Source organism: Pantherophis guttatus, chromosome 4 (assembly GCF_059756535.1).
Source record: "Pantherophis guttatus breed Tessera chromosome 4, ASM5975653v1, whole genome shotgun sequence".
NCBI classification, from domain to species: domain Eukaryota; kingdom Metazoa; phylum Chordata; class Lepidosauria; order Squamata; family Colubridae; genus Pantherophis; species Pantherophis guttatus.
The window spans coordinates 80,330,343-80,347,968 of record NC_142066.1 but is presented as its reverse complement, the minus strand read 5'-3'; the positions used below and the strand labels follow the sequence as shown (position 1 = coordinate 80,347,968).

The following is a 17,626-nucleotide window of genomic DNA, read 5'->3' as shown; positions in this document are numbered from 1 at the left end:
GGGAAAACCATAGCCTTGACTATACAAACTTTTGTTGGCAGGGTGATGTCTCTGCTTTTTAGTATGCTATCTAGATTTGCCATAGCTTTCTTCCCCAGGAGCAAGCGTCTTTTAATTTCTTGGCTGCAGTCCCCATCTGCAGTGATCTTGGAGCCCAGGAAAATAAAATCTGTCACTACCTCCATTTCTTCCCCATCTATTTGCCAGGAATTGAGAGGGCCAGATGTCATGATCTTAGTTTTCTTAATATTGAGTTTCAAACCAACTTTTGCACTCTCCTTCTTCACCCGCATCAAGAGGCTCTTTTGTTCCTCTTCACTTTCTGCCATTAGAGTGGTATCATCTGTATATCTGAGGTTGTTGATATTTCTCCCGGCAATCTTAATTCCAACTTTTGATTCATCTAGTCCACCTTTCTCATGATGTGTTCTGCATATAAGTTAAATAGGCAGGGTGACAATATACAGCCTTGCCCGACTCCTTTCCCACCTCTTATTCTTATTCAAGTATTAAATGCATAAAATAAACTATCATAAAATAAACTACCTAAGAGCCAAGGTGGTGCAGTGGTTAGAATGCAGTACTACAGGCTACTTCAGCTGACTGCTAGCTGCAGTTCAGCAGTTCAAATCTCACCGCTCAAGATTGACTCAGCCTTCCATCCTTCCGAGGTCGGTAAAATGAGGACCCAGACTGTTGGGGGCAATATGCTGACTCTGTAAACCACTTAGAGAAGGCTATAAAACACTGTGAAGCAGTATATAAGTCTACGTGCTACTGTTATTGTTACTTTTTGGTATATCTTTTTTTATACTTAAAACAGTAATTAGGGCAAAGAAATGATGTCGAGTTGGCCATGCCCATCCAGTCACATGACCACCTAGCCATGCCCACCCAGTCACATTACCACCTAGCCACACCCTCACAGTCACACGACCACCTAGCCACGCCTACCCAGTCACATGACCACCTAGCCATGCCCACCCAATCACATGACCACCTAGCCATGACCAGCAGGGGTCATGACTAGCAGGGGGTTTTGAATGGCATTTAGCTGCATGGTGCCCCTCCTTCCCACACTATTGCAGGCTGACGATCTCGACCCTAGGGCGGTTTGTGGCTTGGATAGCTCCCACTTCCCCTGGGTGGGGCTCTTTTCCAAGCTCCCCTGCCTAGTACTGGTTCCTGGCCAGGCCGATCTCTACTTCTTCAGCTACGATATACCATTCATGTAGGTGATTTTGGGCCCCTCTGTCTAGGCAGGCCTGGTAGAGATCATTGTTCAGGCTATCCCTAAAACAGGTCACTAGAATGTCTTCCGGCCAGTCTACCCTGCAGGCGAGGTCTCAGAATTCCTCAGTGTATTCGGCCACCGGCCAGTAGCCCCGCTTCACAGTTCTGATGTGGTTGCAGGCTTTTTGATCTGCCAATGGATTATTGAATCAGCAGCGGAAAGCCATCATAAACCAGTCAAAAATTTTCAGCTCAGGAGTGTTGGCATTGTGGAGGCTCACCATCCATCAGATGCCCGCCTCTTCTAGGATCAGGGTGATGACTTGGGCATCCTGAGTTTGGAAATTCCACTCATACTCTTGCATGTATGTGAGAACATGTGCCAGGAAGAACCCAGTTGTTGCGGGTTGCCATTATACTTTAATCCAAGGTGTGGGGATTTCCTTTCAAGTTGCAATGCTCTGAGCTGACATTCGCAGGAGCTGATGCTGTGCAGGGCAGGTTTGACGGGGCAGCTGCTACTCCTGTGGCATTGTTTGCTGGGTCTGTGACCATTGGGTCTGGAGCAGTACTGGCTCCATTAGCTGCCCTCTCTGCCCCTTTGGCGAGGATCCAACTCTGAAGTTTTCGAAAGCTTCCATCATGCATCGCATGATATGTCTCTTGAGTCAATCATCCCTGGCCAGTTTCTCAGTCAGTTCTTCTTGGTCTGATGGGGCTTCCAGACCATATTTTAAATTACTTTTAAATTTTTGTATTTTTATGTTTTTTACCTTTGGCTGTTCACTGCCCTGAGTCCTTATATTTATTAAATATAAATAAATAAATAAAATAAAATGTTTCCAGCCTGGTTGTTGGCTGCCACAGGTAAGGGTGACTCCTCTGGTTCTGCCATTCCAGTTGCCTTTCTTCCGCACTCCAATCGACCACCTAGGCTTTGTGGAGCCTTGCAGCATGGCTTCGATGTTTTCGATGGGGCAGGTGGAGCCGGCATCTGGCTGGGTGGTGGTACAGGTCTCACCCCAGCATTCTGTCTCCCCTTGCTCACTGCTCTGTTCAGACATTCTTTGCAGGGTCCTCTCGATAGAGCGAATTTGCTTTTCCAGGTTGACCACTTTTGCAGAACCTGCTTTATATAACGTCCTGCCTTTCCTCCCTGTTCAAGAAAGCACAAACTCTTGAAATAGCAGAATTTCAAAAGGAAGCTTTTATTCAAAGGAAGCGATTGCAAGACAATCACTTGCAAAGTGATTGCAAAGCAGGCTCTAAGGTCCCCTTAGGCAATTCTGTTAGGATAAAGGAGTTAGAAACCCCTCCTCTCAGTCTGATGTTGAATGAGCCAATCCACAGGTGTGAAGATGTTGTGAAAACGGTCATCCTGGGAAGGAGATAAGGGACTGTTCCCAGACGCTTCTTTCAGGAGGCTTTGGAACTGGGACCAAACAGTTGGCCCTCCTCCCTTACATATTCCCCAAAGATAAATCAAAACACAGGGCAGATAAGTGTCAGAACTGGGGTTATAAACTAAGGGATTACAGGATATGGAAAACAGGAAGAGGGTAATAAGTGAATAAATAATCCAGCCCCCCATCTCCACAGAAATGGCACTATCACGATAGGGATCTGACATGCTGCCCCCTTAGAAAAATGAGGGTCCACTTGTAAAGAAAGCACAAGAGAAACAACTTAGTGAGTTATTTGGGGTTGTTAGGGTACTGCGAGTGGAACTTTTTCAGTAATGAGGGGTTGCTAATATGTTTTTTAGCTACCTGCTCATTCTGGGAGAGGGGTAAATGCTTCCAGGCTACTAGATATTGTGTGGAGCCATGGTGAGTGTGTGAGTCTAGGATTTCCTTAATCTCAAAGTTTCCCCTCAATCATGATAGGGGTTGGAGGAATGTCTACAGATGGCCTTAGGGGCAAGGTAATTTCTGGCTCCAACAGGCTGCAGTGAACTTGCCTAAGTGTTTTGGGGAGGAGTAATTTCACTGTCACAGGGTTAATAATCCTAATTATAGGGAAAGGTCCTATGAATTTAGGTTCCAACTTTTTGGAGGGTTGCAAGGACTGTAGGAACTTGGTGGATAAGTAAACCTTATCCTCTATTTTAAAAGGTTTTGGTTCCATCTTTTTTTGTCACCCTGAGCTTTAAATGTCACTGCGTTATTTTATTTACCAGCTGAGCTAATTATTTCTGGACTGTCAGACTTTCCGTAGCTTGCCAACTTCTTATCAGTAAGCTACATGTTTCCGCATCCACCCACATTCCTTCACACTTTTTCCTTTGTTCTCTTGCCACGGGTGCCGGTTGCTGGAAAGCAGCTGGCCCAAACTATTTCAAAATGTAGCAATTATCTTTCTTAGTTAGTGAGGTGTTTTATTTTCTTTTTAACAAATAAATGAGTTATATTAGAGAACTTTTCTTCGGATTTTCTTTTCAGAATATTGCAACTTGGAGAAGCCACGATCCATCCTCTAATTAACCAGGGTGATTTGTCCCAGAGCCAAACATGGGATTAATCAATGCCCTGACATCTGGTAGCTCGGACGGTTGATTTATGGCTTTTTTTCCCCTTGTTTGTTATTTCTGATAAGAGCGCATAGGCAATTAGTTTTTAGCTACTGAGGTACGCTAATTATTTTTGCTAAGATGCCGAAACACAAGAAAAAGAAAAAAATGAAGCCCAGAGCTTTATCCTTTTTGGAAGAAGAACAGGAGATAGTAACGCCCTCAAGATTCCAGCCTCTTGCTACAGCTACGCAACTGGAACAAGAAGGTGCCATAGGTGAGGAAGATCTGAAAATGCTTTCAGAAACACATCAAAGGAGAGATATCAGAACAGCTGCTTTTGAAGATAATGAATTGTGACTGAGGTCAGTAGCTTTTTCTTCTCAATTTGCATGCCATGAATCTATCCTCCCAGAGCCCACAGATTACGATGTGCTTGGTGCTAGGCCAAGAAAGTTTCCACAAACTGCCGAGCATTCTTCCTCATATATATAGAGAGAAGTAATTTACTATCCTCCTCAAAACTCTGAGCTCACCCAGCGTGAGATGGCCATCAAATCCTATCGTGAGCATGTAAAATATTATGAAAATGAACTGTCTCGATTTAAGAGAGATTTGTTTATGCTGGTATAAGAAAAGGCAGAGCCCCGTGACTTAAGTTTTTCAAAAAGCGCCATCTTGTCTTCTTCCTCAGAGCCAAAGACACTCCCCCTGGTGGATTCTGTGTCAGGCCAATTAAGACAGAGAGCACTATATACGTCACATGAAAGTCTCCCTGATTAAGTTACACATAAACTTGCCATGCAGTCATTTCTTGCAAAGCTGCCCGAAGCTAAAGGTGCAGCACCATCTGCTGGCGAAAGTAATTTACTACAGGAAGCTGAAACAGAACAAAGCGTAGATGAACACTTTAAATTACTACAGCAGACCCTGGCAAACCTGTCTCTAACTCATTCAGAGATTCAAGCTGAAATGCCACAAGTGTCTCCACGGGCCCAAACTCCAACATCCCCTGGTGGTGTTGGTGTCCTTTTAGATGGAACACAACCACGCTTAGTGCAGCAAAGGCAAATGACTGCATCTCCAGCAGGTCATGCTAATATTGCAGCTCAAGCACAAATGGCAACTGGAATACAGCAGTGGTTTATATTTCTGAATCATATTTTACAGGTTCTAGGTCCAGACACATTGACATCCGTTATCAAAACATAAAACATTTAGTGAAAAAAGGTTTTGTCAAAATGCAATATGTATCTACACATGATCAAATTGCTGATATGCTCAACAAACCACTCCCAGCAGCTCAACATGAGTATCTGCGTAAGAAGATGTGCCTTATTTGATGATGTACTGATATTCGCTCAACTGGCAAAAGAAGGGGAATGTCACTGCGTTATTTTATTTACCAGCTGAGCTAATTATTTCTGGACTGTCAGACTTTCCGTAGCTTGCCAACTTCTTATCAGTAAGCTACGTGTTTCCGCATCCACCCACATTCCTTCATACTTTTTCCTTTGTTCTCTTGCCACGGGTGCCGGTTGCTGGAAAGCAGCTGGCCCAAACTATTTCAAAATGTAGCAATTATCTTTCTTAGTTAGTGAGGTGTTTTATTTTCTTTTTAACAAATAAATGAGTTTTATTAGAGAACTTTTCTTCGGGTTTTCTTTTCAGAATATTGCAACTTGGAGAAGCCATGATCCATCCTCTAATTAATCAGGGTGATTTGTCCCAGAGCCTAACATGGGATTAATCAATGCCCTGACATTAAAAGTGGCCCTAGCCTCACTCAGAGCCAATCTTACTAATGGCCAGGTGTTTTGCAGTTGTTGTATCTACTCCTTAAGGGAGGATATGGTTGGCTCCTCTACTGGGAGCTCTAGCATTGGAGTGAAATCCTGACCTCTTGCAACTTGGAATGGGGTGAATCCAGTGCTAGAATGCACAGTTATTGTATGCAACCTATGCAAAGAGCAGGAGATTAGTCCAATTATCTTGTTGATAGTTAATAAAATATCTCAAATATTGCTCTAGAATGCTGTTCGCTCTCTCTGACCCGCCGTTAGTGGCTGGATGATTATTTGAATTTAGGCCTTGTCCAGTACCTAGAAGACCCAAAAAAGCTTTCCAGAACTTTGAAGTGAACTGAACCCCCTGATCAGATATTATCCTTTGTGGGGCCCCATGCAGTCAGTAAATGTGTTGCAGGAATAGTTTTGCAAGTGTCCTGGCAGTGGGAATTTTTTGGCAGGGGATAAATGGACCTGCTTGGAAAACAGGTCCATTACAACCCAAATGACAGTATCCCCCTCCCCCACTTTTGAGCAGCTCTACAATAAAATCCATAGAGATAGAGGGTATTCACACAAAACTGGAAAGAGATACCTACAGATAAGAATGTGATTAGGAAAATATTAGAATGTGCAGAAATGAATAGATTAACACTTGCAATTAAGGAGAAAGAACAAACTAAATACTACATGAGATGGGAATTATTTTATCGATGGTTAGAAAACAAAAACAGAAGTTAGAAATAGGGAAATAAAAGAAGAAGATTAATGAAATATAGAAAATATGTTAAGAGAGAGAGATATAAGCTATGATGATAATGATGATGATGATGACTATTAGAATTATTTTGTTTAATATTACTATTATATTCTTATTAGAAGACATATTAAGAGGGAGAAGTGAATATATTTAATATGTTCAATATTAGTATTGTAAAATCAGAGAATTAATATTAATGTAATGAATACTGTTGTAAACTTTGATTATTACTGCACAAAGATATTTGTACCTAGATGACACACTGTTTAATGGAAGATGGGATCATTATACTAAAAAAATTTTTTTTAAAAAAGAAAGAAAGAAATGGCAGTATTGCTACGTCCGGCGGTGAAGTCAGCGTGTCAGGAACCAAGGGGACAGCGCTCCGTTCCCTAAGTTCCAATTTTCAATCTGGGAGCCACTTTTTTGGCACTATTGACCACGAAGAGGTCAATAGATTAAAGGGGAAATCCCAAGGACCTTGGAGGTGACAGCAATCGCCCCGAAGGTTCAGGGAAAACCCCTTAATTCCGACCAAAAAAACCCCAGCCTTTTTTTTAGGCTGGCCAGAACGCTGACTGCTGTCCTAAGAATGGAAGCGAAGATCGAGTAAAGACATCACCAAATCAACATAAGATTTTGAAAGGTACAATAAACAAGTGATGGAAATATAACTAAGAGAGAGACTCCAAACAGATCGGCAAAGCTGAGCCATAAAGAAGCGGTGAAGTGAAAGTAAAACGGAGTGAATTAGCAAGACCAATCAGAGGGTGACTAAGCAGAGCTGACAGGCAATGGAATTAAGGTGGATTTAAAGAAATACTGGAGAGTTGTTGACTAAATATTAAATACATTGTTACGAATTTGACTGGGACTTGGAATCGGCAAGGACTAATTGATTTGTGAAAGGAATACAGGGCCAAGTGTTGGATTTATTATAAATGGAAGTGGAGCTGAGATGAGAGAGAAGAGACAGAGAAGTGACGGTAATTAACTTTGAGAGTGATTGAGAGGAATTTTGAGACTTTGTATCGCCGGCAAAGGGACAGTACTCAATAAAAGACATTGAAGTTTGGAGACTTCCGCCGGCACCGCCGACGTTGCTGGACACTCTTTCTTGGAGAGCCAGCCCTGTGATCTTTTTTTTTTAAAATAATTTTTATTGAGTATAAATATTAAAAAAGACAAACATAACATATACACAACAAACATTTATACAACATATACACAAAAAGATTATGATTTCTTCTTAAGCATTTTTTTCAAAGTGACATTCTACAATTCTACTTATAATATATTCCTTCACCTCTCCTTAATCTAATAACATTATATATATATATATATTTAAATCGGTAATATTTCCCCCTATATTTTTTTGTATATTTCTGATTTTTAACCAATTATACCAATTATTCCATATTTTGTAATAATCTGATTCTTCTCTTTCTTGTAATTCTTTGGTTAACCTATCCATTTCAGCGCATTCTAAAAAAATTTCTATTACTTCTGTTTCAGTTGGTGTTTTTTCTTGCTTCCAATTTTTTGCGTAGGTTATTCTTGCAGCAGTTAATATGTGAATTGTGAGATATTTGATATCTTTAGGGTATGATTTGTTAAAGATTCCTAATAAAAATGTTTCTGGTTCTTTTTAAATCTGTGCTTCTGTTATTTGTTCCAACCATTTTTTGATGTTAGACCAAAATTTCTTTGCTGCCGGGCAAGTCCACCATAAATGATGGACTTTGTGTCTTTTTGCACTTCCAACAAATCGGGCTATTTTTAGGTTGTATTTTTGCCAGTCTGGTTGGAGACATATGCCACCTATAAAACATTTTCAGTTGGTTTTCCTTGTACGCCGTTGCTTTCGTTAAATTTAGATTTACCTGCCAGAACTTTTCCCATTTTTCCAAAGGTATTGTGTGTTTGATGTTTTGAGCCCATTTAATCATCGTTTCTTTGACTGTCTCTTCTTCCAATTTATAGCGTAGAAGAAATTTGTAAATTCTACTAATTAATTTATTTTCTGAATCTAATATAATTTTATCTATTTCTTGTTTTTGATTATAAATTTCATATGTTTTTATATGTTCTCTGTATTTGGATTGTATTTGAGTATAAATCCACCAATCTATTTCTCTGTGTAAATCTGTCTCCAATTGTTGTTTTGTCTTTAATTTGCCTTGATAGTCAATTATATCTTTATATCTAATTATTTTTGTCTTCTCTGTTAAATTTGGGTGTCTGATTGATTCTGCCGGTGCTAACCAATTTGGTATCTTCATATAATGTTGTTTTTTAATTTTAAGCCAAATTTGTAGTAATGAGTTTCTTATTGTGTGTCTTTTTAAATATGAATGTGTTTTATATTTCTCATCCCACATAAAGGAGTGCCACCCAGTTTGGAGTTCGTGTCCCTCAATTGTTAAAATTCTAGAATCCTTTAATTCTATCCAATCTTTGACCCACGATAGTACTGCTGCTTGATAATATACCTCCCAATCAGGGAGTGCAGCTCCTCCTCTATCTTTTGTATCCTGAAGCAGCTTAAATTTTATTCATGGCCTTTTCCCTTGCCATATAAATTTAGATGTTATTTTATTCAGCTTTTCAAAAAACGGTTTATCTATTTTTATTGGGGTAACCTGAAACAAATATAAAAATTTAGGTAGAATAGTCATTTTGATGGCCGAAATTCTTCCTAGGAGTGAAATGTGTAAATTTTCCCATTTTTCTAAGTCTTTTTTTGTTTGTTCTAGTAATTTATCATAATTGTTTTCTTTAATTGCTGATGTTCTTGTAGATAACCAGATTCCTAGATATTTTATTTTTTTCGTTGTTTGGATTTGTATATTATCTGTCAATTCTTTTGTTTGAGTTTCCGTAAGGTTTTTTACAATTAGCTTCGATTTACTTTTATTGATTTTTAGTCCGGCCACTTCTCCAAATTCTTCTATTTTTTGGAACAGATATAGATTCCATAGGATTTTCTATCAAAAACACTAGATCATCAGCAAAGGCCTGAGCTTTGTATTCTTCCCTATTGATCCTTAAACCTTCAATTCCTTGGTCTTCTCTAATTTTTTTCAACAGGATTTCCAATGATAGAATGTATAGTACGGGAGAAAGTGGGCAGCCTTGTCTGACTCCTTTAGTTATATTAAATTTATCTGTTATATCATTGTTCATAATTATCTTTGCTGATTGCTTGTTATAGATTTCTGCTATAATTTCCCCAAATTTTTCCCCAATTTGCATATTTTGTAATTGTTCAATTTTGATTATCGAAGGCCTTTTGGGCGTCAAGAAAAACCAACGCTGCCTGCTTCTCCGGATGTGATTCATAATACTCTAGAGCATTAAGTACTATTCTCATGTTGTTCTTTATTTGGTGTCCCGGCAGAAATCCATTTTGGTCTGGGTGTATATATGTATTTAATACTGATTTAATCCTTTCAGCCAAGATTGCTGCAAATATTTTGTAATCGGCATTCAATAATGAAATAGGTCTGTAGTTTTGAATTAACTGTATCTTCTTTTGGAATGATTGTTATTATGGCTTCTGTCCATGAATTTGGTATTTTGGCTTTCTCCATAGCTTCATTATATAATCGCAACATATTCTCTCCCAGTACTTCTTGCAGTGTTTTATATATTTCTACCGGTAGTCCGTCGGGTCCCGGTGTTTTATTGTTTTTTTGCTTTTTCAGTACTTCATCTAATTCTAATTTGGTTATTGGCCTATTGAGAGTTGCTCTTTGTTCTTCTGTGATTTTTGGCATTCCTGATTTCCCTATGTACTGTTTTATCTTGTCTTCCTCTATTTCTTCCTGATTATATAAATTCGCATAACATTTCTTAATGATTTCTTTTTTGGCCTCTTTACTATGTTGAATTTCTCCTTTATCGTCTTTCAGTTGGTATATCGTTTTTTTTTCCTGTTCTTTCTTCAGTTTATAGGCTAGCCATCTGCCTGTTTTATTTGTGTGTTCGAAATAGTTTTGTTTCGTCAGTTTTATTTTTTGGGTTAGTTCTGTTTGGTTTATCAAATTCAATTTATGTTTAATCATTTTCCATTCTTCTCTTATTATTTTGTCCTGGGGCTTTTCCTGGAGTTTTTGTTCTATTTGTTTTAGGTTTTTCTCTAATTTCTCTAATTGTTTTTTCTTCTCTTTATTCTTTTTCCTCGTATATGCTATTACTAAGCCCCTTATATATGCTTTTAAAGTATCCCATGTGTTTTGTAAAGAGGTTTCCTCTATTTTATTTATCTGAAAGAATATTTTTACTTCCTTTTCTAACATCAAATTAAATTCTTTTTCTTTACATATTCTTTGGTTCATCATCCATCTCTTACGTCTTCTTTCCCCTTTCCAGTTTATGAATAGTGGGTTGTGGTCTGCCCATTGGTTTGTGCCTATCTCATTTTTTTCTACTTCTATTTTGATATTTGGGGTCATCCATGCCATGTCCAATCTTGACCAGAAATTATGCGAATGGGAGTAAAAGGTGTATTGGGCCTCTTCTTCATGTGTTTCCCTCCATACAAGTTTACTTCTTCAGCCATAGTAAAGAATTCTTTTGGAAGTATTTCTTTTTTCTTTTGTTTTTTTCTCCAGTTTTGTAGTCCTTATTTGCATTTACTATTGCATTATAATCCCCTATTACACAAATACCATCATATTCTAATTCTGCTAGTTTTATGTGTAGATCTTTAAAAAAACCCTGTAATTTTTGGTTGGGTGCATAAATCACTACAATTAACATTTTCTTCTTTCCTATTTCTAATTCTACCATCACCACACTACCTTGCTCATCGGTATAAACTAATTTAGATTGTATTTTTTCTTTTACGTAAATCACTACTCCTTTTTTCTTTTTTTGGGCCAGAGATGAATATAGTTTTCCTAATTTGGGGTTTTCTAGGATTTTTTGATAATCTTTTTGAATGTGTACTTCTTGCAGACATGTCACATCTGCTTCTAGTTTTCGTAATTTTGTGAAAATTTGTTTCCTTTTCTTTGGGGCGTTTAAGCCATTAATATTTACCAAAAAGAGTTTGATCTGTTCATCCATTGCCTATCGTATCTGTTTTTTGTGTTTCTTGTTTCCATCCATGCCTTAGCTTTTGCACCTTCTCTCTCTTCTCTCTCTTTTTCTTGCCTCTGTCTTATTTCTTTTTCTTGATTTGTTTCTATTGGTTCTTCTTCTTGACTTCTACTATCTGTTTCCTCCTTGCTTTCCTGATCTTCTTCTAGTCTAAAGTGTGTGTTATGGAATTCTCTTGCCTTTTCTAGAGTGTCTATTTTATATTTTTTGTCTTTCCACGTAATTAAGATCCCCTCTGTTGGCAGCCATCTATACATTATCTTATATTTGATCAATAATTGTGTTAAGAACTGATATTGTTGTCGTAAATTTCTTATTCTTCGGGGTATCTGCTTTAAAATTATAATTTGTTTATCATTATAGGTCACTGTTTCTTCTCTAGATTTCTTATAGGCTTCATCTTGGATTGATTTTTTAAAGAATTTGACATGGACTTCTCTCGCCAGCCGGTGTTTTCTTATATAATTTGTTTGTACGCGGTATGTTTCTTCCAATTGTCCTTTTATTTCTTTTGGCTCTTTTTGTGTCATTCCTGCAATAATTTCCACCATCTTCCCTTCTAAATCCTCATTTTTTTTTCTTCTGGAATGTTTTGAAATCGCAGGAAGTATGAGGCCTTTTCCATTTCGAGCATGGCCAAGGAATCTGACATTTTTTTATTTAGTTGTAGAGTTTTTTGTTCGATTGCTTCTACTTTTAATTCCACATGATCTATTTTTGTTTCCGTTTTCCTAATTCTCTGTTCATTTTCTACTATAGAATTTTGAATACCCCCAATTTTATCCTTCATAGCCTTAATATCCTCCTTGACTTCTCCAATTTCATTTCTAATCTCTGCATGGAACGTTCTCATTTCTTCCTGAGTTTGCAGCTATTTTTTCTTGTGTTTGGAGCAGTGTTTCCTGGATCTTTTGAAACATGTCTTGTATTACATTTGGTGCCATTTCCAGTTTTTCTTTTTCTTTTTCTTTCCCCATCATGCTATCTATTGTTTTTTGTTGTGAGGGGGTAGGAGTCATTACTATCGTATTGGTTGTAGGTTTTTTCCCTGTTTTTGTTATGGTGGATGTTGTAGACATTTTCAATATTCGTGTAAAGCTTTCCAACCTTAACATCAATTTTAGGTTATTCCTTAGTATCTCTTTTCCCCTCCAAACATTGCTTATACTCCGCACAACTTATATATATATATATATTATATTATATTGCCAATTATCCTAATTGAGCAATTAATTCTTACTCACAGTATAAATCAATGTACTTATAGTTTTTTCATCAGTCAAGGTTTTTAGTTTGATTTTCTTAATTTTCTAATTAGCAATCTTTTCAATTACTCCCTTTTTCAATCAGTCTATCTCAAACATACAGTCAACTCATTTGTTATTTTGTATAAAAGTCAATCTTTCACTTTAACAATAATTCCTTATCTAACCACCGTTCGTAATTTCACAATACAATTTATAGCTATAAAAATATTATTTACTTATATATTTCTTTTAAATATTAAACTTATTGGCTAATTAAACAGTTCAAAATCAATAATTCACTTCCCTCTTGTCTTAATTTTCATTTCTTTGGTCTTTTGTTATCTTCTTGCTTTACCTCTCTCGTTCAGTTCTTTCATAGTCATAAAAACGCAATCTGTGTCCGTCTCAGTCTTTTTTTGCTTGTCCCGGTAATCGGTTCTCTGCATTCAGCTTTCAAATCTTTTTTAAACTTAAAGTTCTTATTGTCCAAATTTATTTATAAATCCAAAGTCCGAAATCCAGACAGGTCTTCTATGTCCGCGAATTTCACTACTTAGTCTGGTATTTCAGTCTCTGTGCTCAGTTTTCCGATATTTTGGGGTTTGAGTCAGTTGTAGTTCCCAGATTCAAACAGCTTGTCTACATCCACAGAGTCCACAAGCTGCTCCCTCTGCTCAAATGTAAAAGTCCGCACTCACACCACTTCGAGCGCTATTTCTCCTTTTCTTATGTTTGCTTAGTCATTCTATGGGTTCCTCTCTTCCGCGCTGTAATTGTTTCCCCTTTCTTTCCTTCTCCTCTTGTACCGCCGCTGTTGTAACTCACTTGTCTTCCTTCAATTCGATCGCGCGTCTCCTGTTTACTGCCTCTATTGTAGGTGATCTATCTGACAGTCACTCGAATTGGTTTCCACTATTTGCTTCAATCTAGACGGGCGCCATCACTCCTGTCCACCGATAAAGCCAACTTCTTCTCCGCCAATTTAAGAGGTTGATCGCTCAACCTCCCTGATGACAGTGCAACACCAGGGGGCTTCGCGAATTCCTCTTTCGTTTTCTGATCCCTCCAAGTTCGGGAATGCCCTTAAAAAGCAATTAATGAGGAAATTTGTGTCAGGGCATTTATTAATCCCATGTTTGGCTCTGGGACTAATTACCCTGGTTTAGAGGAGGAGATGAATCAAGGCTTATTCCAAGTTGCAATATTCTGAAAAGAAACGCGAAGGAAGGTTTCTAATAAAACTCATTTATTTGTTATAAAGAAAATAAAACACCTCACTAACTAAGAAAAGTTAATTGTTACATTTTGGAAGTAATTTGGGCCAGCTGCCTTTCAGCAACCGGCACCTGTGGCAAGAGAACAAAGGAAAAAGTGTGTGAGAGCAAGTGAAGGAATGTGGGTGGATACGGAAACACGTAGCTTACTGATAAGAAGTTGGCAAAGCTACAGAGAGTCTGACAGTCCAGAAATAATGAGCTCAGCTGGTAAATAAAATAACGCAGTGACATTCGCCTTCTTTTGCCAGTTGAGCGAATATCAGTACATCATCAAATAAGGCACATCTTCTTGCGCAGATACTCGTGTTGAGCTGCTGGAAGTGGTTTGTTGAGCATATCAGCAATTTGATCATGTGTAGATACATACTGCATTTTGCCTTACCTACGTGTCGTGATAAGAGATTAACACTAAGTGCAATGTCGGGTCTGGTCCAACTACTAATGTATAACAGTGACCCAATGACTGAACGATAAAGTGTTTGATCCTCGAACTCAGGACTTTCTTCTTGTGTCAAGTTGTGAAAATCTGTTTGCATGGGTGTCTTTGTTGTGTTAGCATCCTTCATGTTGCAATGATGCAAAATTTGTTCAATTTTATCTTCTTGTGAAAGACTAAACCCCTTCTGTGTCTTTTCAATCTGAACACCTAAATAAGTGCTAATGTGACCTAATGATTTCAATGTGAAATATCTCTGCAAAGCTTTGGCAAAAATTTCACTCATTTGCTTATTTGGACCAATATAAACAATATCATCAACATAAACAAGAACTATCTCATATGCATTGTTAGATCTTTTTGTGAACACGCACTCATCAGTTTCGGACTTAATAAAGCCCATTGAATTTAGTTTGTCAGTAAGACATAAGTACCACATTAAACCAGATTGTTTCATACAGTTTTGAAATAACATGTATAAACTTATTACCAAAACCTAGTACCTCAACAATTGTTTTAATAGTTTCCCATTGTACAGAGTCAAAAGCTTTGAAAATATCTAATGATATTATACCTATTTTATCAGCATTATATTCAGCAACATCTATAATATTTAATACTCTTCTGACAATATCACTCATGTATCTACCCTTCACAAAACCTACTTGGTTATAACTTATATATCTATCTATAAATCTACTTAATCTATTATTTATAATGGCAGTAAATATCTTTGCATCTTGATTAATTAAAGAGATGGGCCGATAGGACTCAATCCTTTCTAAGTCTTTATCTGGTTTAGGGATTATAGATATCACCGTTCTGTTCCATGACAACGGAGCTTCTCCACCATGTAAAATTCCATTAAATAGTTTTTGCAATTTTGGTATTATTATTTCCTTAAATTCTTTATAAAACTCAGCAGGTAATCCATCTTCACCTGGAGCTTTCCCTAATTTTATTTTTTGTATTACTCCATTAATCTCGTCTTGTGTTATATCTTCTTCCATTAAATCTTTATATGTTTGGTCAATTTTCACAACATGTTTTTCTAAATAGCTTCTCAGTTTTCCCCGATCAATTAATTTTTTCGAATATAAATTTTGAAAAAAGTTCCTGACCACTTCACATTTTTCTATTTTTTTATAGCGTCTTATACCCTTATCATCTATCAAGGCTCCAATTTCTCTCTTCTCTCTTTTATTTTTCGCCATCCTTGCTAATAACTTAGAGTTTTTATTGCTAAATTCAAAAAAATTCCTATTTAAATATCTCATATTCTTTTTTACCAATTCTATATCTTCTTCTATCAATTTATTTTTTAGCAAATTTAATTCCTCCAAAAAAAAAATTTTCTTTAGTAAGCAAAAATTGATTTTCCAATTCTTTAATCTGGCTTTTATCTTTCAGTTATTTCAAAACTGTATCAAAAAAGTAGTGCAAGAGTGAAGGTGAATGGAAGGCTGACAGAAGAGATAAGATTGGAAGTGGGTACAAGACAAGGATGTCCCCTGTCTCCAACATTATTTTTATTAGTTATGGAAATTTTGACTAAAATGATAGAAAAAGATGAAGAATTGGAAGGGTATAAGGGATATAAGATAAATCTGTATGCGGATGATACTTTGATTATTTTGAAAGATATAGAGAAAGATTTGAAAAGGATACATAAGCATTTGGAAGAATTTGAGGAAATGACAGGTTTGAAAATAAATTGGTCAAAATCGGAATTATTAATGAATAATAATGGTAAGGAGTGGGAGAATATGCAAGAACAACTTGGGATAAGGATTAAAAAAACATTGAAATATTTGGGCATAACACTTTCACTCAAAGTTAAAGAAATGAAAAAATTAAATTATGATGTGGTGATGAATGAAATTGAGAAAAAGATAGATAAATATAAAATGATAAAGTTGTCTTGGTTTGGTAGAATTGCAATGTGTAAGATGATGTTGTTGCCAAAGTTTAATTTTTTATTTGAGATGTTACCGTTAAACTTGACAGAGAAAGATATTGAAGGATATCAGAAGAAATTGGATAAATTTTGTAATGGTGGGAAAAGACCTAGATTAGTGAAGAAAATGTGGTATCAAAATCAAAAGGAAGGTGGATTAGGAATCCCCAAATTACTCAATTATTATTGGGCTTATGCTATTCGGACTGTGGTAAAAATATTTAAAGGAGAAAATAGTCATTGGAGAGATTTAGAATTAAAGGACATCAAGAGATTTGGCTCAACATGGTTTTTAGATAAAGCAAAATCAAAATGTGTAATTAATAGCTATTGGTTAAAGGGACTGAGTAAAATTTGGAACAAATTTGTTAAAATTTTAATTCCAGATATAATTTTCTTAGGGAAGACAATTGAAAATTGGCCGATTAAAACTAATATAAGTCGTGATAGGGTAATGGAAGATGAAAATATACAAACTATAATAGATTGGTTAAAAACTTCAGAAAATGAAAGGAGGAAAAAAGAAATCATTGAAAAATTGGGTTTAGGCTGATTTGAAAAAATACAGATAGAAAAATGGACTAAGAAGGTAAGGGACAATTGTTCGATAAGTAGAAGTAAAACTGAATTTGAATATTTAGTATTCCAAATTATGAAAGATGAAATTGGGCTAAAGGGACTCGTTAGTAAGATATATAAGATTATAAATTTTGATGGAAAACCACAAAGGGTGATGAAGATGAATTGGGAAAAAGAACTTAATATTAAAATATCAGATTTAGATTGGAACGTGAATTGGAAGAGTAGAATTATGAAGACTTTATCTGTAAGGATTAAAGAGCATAATTATAAGGTTGTTTGGAAATGGTATTTGACTCCATTAAGATTGTCATTGATGGATAAAAAAATTAGTAAACAATGTTGGAGATGTGATATGGAATTAGGGACTTATGAACATATGTGGTACAAATGTGATAAAGTTAAAAAGTTTTGGCAACAATTGGAGGAAATGATATTTGAAATGATGGGGAAAGCAATAATATTGAGACCAGAAACTATATTACTGTTGCTAATTAAGGAAATAGAACCAACAAAATATGAGAAAGAATTGATTAGAATTATGATTATAATGGGTAGAATTATAATAGCCAGATATTGGAAATTAGATGTGAATTTTAGAATAGAAGAATGGTATTGTGAAATGTGGAAATTAGCTTTAAATGATAAAATGACATGTGATATTAAAATTAGAAATGGTGACTATAAAGAAGACATTTTCTGGAAAATTTGGAAACCATTTGTGGACTATGCGCT

The 17,626-nt window shown here is 36.5% G+C and overlaps 1 long non-coding RNA gene across 1 annotated transcript in view; it reads left to right on the top strand.

The window, feature by feature from the left end:
• Positions 1-3,387: 3,387 nt before the first annotated feature.
• Positions 3,388-17,626, top strand: part of LOC148114195 (uncharacterized) — a 133,462-nt gene continuing 119,223 nt past the window's right edge. The window contains exon 1 of the long non-coding RNA XR_015733914.1: positions 3,388-4,107. This is a non-coding gene — a long non-coding RNA (uncharacterized LOC148114195). The remainder of the gene's footprint in view (positions 4,108-17,626) is intronic.